The sequence below is a fragment of the Dipteris shenzhenensis genome, chromosome 6, assembly GCF_047967505.1.
Source record: "Dipteris shenzhenensis isolate YYH24624 ecotype China chromosome 6, Dip_SZ_1.0, whole genome shotgun sequence".
NCBI classification, from domain to species: domain Eukaryota; kingdom Viridiplantae; phylum Streptophyta; class Polypodiopsida; order Gleicheniales; family Dipteridaceae; genus Dipteris; species Dipteris shenzhenensis.
The window spans coordinates 16,075,805-16,080,325 of NC_141601.1; the positions used below are offsets into that span (position 1 = coordinate 16,075,805).

Below are 4,521 nucleotides of genomic sequence, written 5' to 3' on the forward strand. Positions count from 1 at the left end.
CTTGGAGATTGTCTTTTTCTGAAATGTGTGGGAAGGTCAGAACAAGAATTTGGGGAACATACAAACTGGGAGTAGGATGATCCAAACTGCAAAATGATCCGAGATGTAGGATGGATTTCAGTATAGAACAGATCCAGGATGCAAGGCAATCCAGGCAAACTCCAAACGGGTAAATCGAGGTGAATGGGCAAAACCGAGCAAATCGGAAAACCGTGTAAACTAGGGTGAACCATGCAAAAATCGAGGTAATCCTGGTGGGAATTCGGGCATGTTTCTATGTAAAATCCAAGGCAAAATCCTATGTCAAATCCGGGAGAAATTCTGTGAACCCTGTGTAGAATCCGAAAAAACTATGCCAAATCAGGAATGTTATCCTCCTAGGGCCAGGTCGTTCAGAGGACAGTGCACGAAAACATAGCAACACTGAGACTAAGCAGAAAAGGTGTTCTTCAATGACCTAGAGCTCATCGTCAGTGAAATCAAACCAACACATATAGAATCCGCAAGAGTATATTTCCGTCCAAAATCGGACACAAACCCACCAAACCGTGGTCCTCTAGTTTTACCAAAAGCTCTCCTTGGCACTCCTAGATCACTAAGCCCACGTGCTCCTCTCTGAGCGTATGTAGACTATCCGTCCGTGATCCCCACACCTTACTTAGCTGGATGACAGCCTATGGTCAACCCCTTGCTGAGCTAAGTCTACAGCTCCTCAGCTCCAATTCACCTCCTGGATGTAGGCCCAATTGGTGCTGCTCTGCTGCTCCTTTTTGCCTCCTAAAGTGCAGCTTTTCTGGATGCCAAAATAAGGCCCAAGTAGCCTCCTTTTATAGGGGAAGGCCCCCTCCAAAATACCCGACCTGGTAGGGGGAATTGGCCGACCCAAACAGACCCCCCCAAACGTTTACTGACCTGTGGGTTTCCCCGTGGTGGGGGAACATAAATTGATGGCTGGCTGGCCCCGCCTGGCCACACGGCAGGCTGCCACTGGGCCAGGCCTGGCCAGCCCGAACCCGACCTGCTCCGAGGCCTATTGCCTCCAAACAGAGCGCAAACAGTGCCTCCAAACTGTCAATCTTGTGAACAGCTGTCAAGTAGCTTTCCCTTACGATCTTCACCGCCATGTGGTCATGAACTCTCTCTCCTTCCTCCAAAGTTACGGTCAACAGCTGATTCTTGACGATAAGGATCCTTGCAGAGTTGATAGTCTCATACAAGTCCTTCAGGATTCTCCAGGCCTCAATTGTCATTGAGGCAAGCTAAATGTGTGCAATGACCGAATCTCTCTCTCCTTCCTCCAAAGTTATGGTACACAGCTGATTCTTGAGGATAGCAGAGTTGATAGTTTCATACAAGTCCTTCAGGATTCTCCAGGCCTCAATTGCCATTGATGCAAGCTGAATGCCTGAAATGACCGAATCTGCCGTCGTGCCAATGATCATCCCAACGTCTTTATCCTCCCACTCTTCTATAATGGTTGTAACAAAAACCTTGAAGCTCCTTGGAAGCTGTTGAGCACAAGCACGGTCAACTATTGTGTGTCTAGCTTGTGGACAACTGTCGCTAGCTTTCCCAAATGATCTTCGCCGCCAGGAGGGGGTCATGCACTCTATCCTTCCTCCGAACTCACGGTAAACAGCTGATGCTTGAGGATGAGGATCTTTGCAGAGTTGATAGTCTCATACAAGTCCTTTAGGATTCTCCAGGCCTCACTTGCCATTATTGCAGCTGAATGTGTGGGGCTGTCGTGCCAAACATCATTGACAGTGCCTCAACGTCTTTATCCTTCCACTCCTCAAATGCAACTTGATTTCAAGGCCACCTTTTATAGGGGAAGGGTCCCTCCAAAATACCCGACCTGGTAGGGGGGATTGTCCGACCCAAACAGACCCCCTCACCTGACTTGCTGTTTTCCCCCTGGTGGGGCACATAAATTGAGGGCTGGCTGGCCTATCGGCCTCCAAACAGCACACAGACAAAACCCTGCTATTCCGCCCTATTCCAGGCTGCTTCTGGGATCCAGACCTGGTTGCAAAATCTTCCGTACAGCCTGCTGTACCTGCCCGTACCCCTGTTGACATCATGTGCCCCCCCCCTGGATGCACTCATTTTTTGGGGGCTCACAGATGGGGAGGTGACCTCTACTTTTCCAACATAATGGTCGTCATAAAACCCTTGGAACTACTTGAAAGCATGTTGCGCATAATGGTTATCACAAAACCCTTGAAAGCATTGCCAACTATTAGTGTGCCTATCTTGCGAACAGCTGTCAACTAGCTTTCCCTGATGGTCTGCACCGCCATGTGGTGGTCATGCACTCTCCAAAGTTATGGTCAACAGCTGATTCTTGAGGATAAGGATCCTTACAGAGTTGATAGTCTCATACAAGTCCCTTACGATTCTCCAGGCCTCTATTGCCACTAATGCAAGCTGAATGTGTGGAATGACCGAATCTGCCGTCGTGCCAATGATCATCCCAACATCTTTATCCTCCCACTCTTCTATAACGGTTGTCATAAAACCTTGAAGCTCCTTGGAAGCTGTTGAGCACGAGCATGGCCAGCTGTCGTGTGTCTAGCTTGTGAACAACTGTCGCTCGCTTTCCCTAATGATTTTCATCGCCATGAGGTGGTCATGCACACTCTATCTTCCTGCAGACTAATGGTCAACAGCTGATCCTTGATGATGAGGATCCTTTCAGGGTTGATAGTCTCATACAAGTCCTTTAGGATTCTCCATACCTCACTTGCCATCATTGCGACTATTCATGTGTGGAAGGACGGAATCTGCTGCTGTCGTGCCAATGATCATTGACAATGCCTCAATGTCTTTATCCTTCCACTCCTCAATCGCAACTTGATGTCTAGGCTTAACAACATTGCCCAAGGCATGCACAGGCCTCAGCCTCAAGCTCCATGAAAACACACCAAGTACACAATGAAGATCCCTCCAATCTCACTCACAGTAGTGCGGAATAAGATGCTAGAAGAACCGAAAAGCGCTCGGAGCAGCGTGCAGCCAATAATGGATTTAGATGACGTCGGAAGTGGGTTGTACCTTGGAGAGGCGACCCCCGCATCTCTGCTCTGCGAGTTGAAATTGGATTGGAAGGGGGCCGCGCGAACGCGAGCCCCCGCTGCCACAAATTATGACGTGCACTCTCCCCGTAGGGAGATGCTAGGGTGCAGCCCGTCCGAAGTGCAATGGAGAGGCCGACCCTAGGCCATCGGCCTTCCTGATCACCGATTGACCCCGCCCAGGTAAGTATGTCTTCCGGGGGTGCTGCCATGCGCTTAACTATGCCTCCCTCCCACCTTCCTACGCCAACCTCTATATGGGATCTCCTTCCACGTGGCACGATTTGAGGCCCCATGACTTCTATGCACTCCCAAATGGGCCGACACATCTCGGCTTCTATGGTTGATTTTTACTCCATGCACAATCTTGAACAATTTCCCCGGCTCATGGTCTAAAAATTTTATTATTTGCTCAAAAGTGTGCAATTTTAAGTTTTGGCTCTATACCAATTCTCTAGGAAAAACTCTCTATTTTCTCGTTGAGCTTTTCGTTAAGCGCACTTGTCTTCTTTGAACCTTTTTATGCATCTTTTTCTACTCTTCTCTTAAGGCATGCCTAAACTAGCCAATTTCATTCATACATCTTCCACCTTTTTTTTTTAAGAACCTACAATTAGTTCTTAGCATCATCCTGTTAACCCATGCATCTTCCACATATTGTTTTGAAAAAGCTACAATTACTTCTTCACATGAACACAATGAACGGTTCAAGTTTTGCTCTTGTATGTGAGTCCAATATTTTCATTACATTGCACAATCTATTTTCATATGCGGTATAGCTACTTGGCTAAATGATCCGGGTCATGCCCTCTCCATTGACATTACAACACCCGCTTACACGATCTAGGGTCACAAGGTCTTCTAGATAAGGTATGTGACTTCCCTGCTTGGCAATAATGTCTTATTTCTTCTTGAGAGGAGAGTATTGGGAGACTCTATCTAGCGTCACTTCTTGCAACATTTGGGAGATGTATATAGGATAATTGCTTGCAGCACTAGGGTTACCCACTGCAACCTAGTGATGGGAGGCCATAGGTCCCCTTAGTAGTCACCCCCATTGCCGTTTGGTAGGACATTCGCTACACTATGCTTGCCATATTACAGTGTGGGATGTCAGATGACCACTAAGAGGCAGGCATGTTTCTGCAAGGCTTGGTCTACAAGCATCCTCTATGTATTCAAAAGGCGATGCATTCGTGGGATGTATAGTCCCCTGCCTTGGTTTTTGGCCCCTATTTTAGAGATTCCCTAGGTAGTGAGTTCAGAGAAACAGACTAGTCAACACCCAATGTTTTTTCTTGTTTTCCTTGATTGTGCCACACAGCTTGTTGATTTCTATGTTTGGTTTACTAGAAAGTTCTTTTCTTTTGTATCTTGGTGGTCGAGGACTTAGTGAAGCTATAACAATCTTCAACAACTCTCTCGATTAGCCTCAGGATGAAAC

At 47.3% G+C, this 4,521-nt stretch overlaps 1 non-coding gene across 1 annotated transcript; it reads right to left on the reverse strand.

Moving 5' to 3' along the window:
• Positions 1-3,108: 3,108 nt before the first annotated feature.
• On the reverse strand, positions 3,109-3,268 carry LOC147900851 (U1 spliceosomal RNA). The gene has a single exon (XR_015541256.1). It is a non-coding gene; the product is annotated as a U1 spliceosomal RNA (small nuclear RNA).
• Between the last annotated feature and the right edge of the window lie 1,253 nt (positions 3,269-4,521).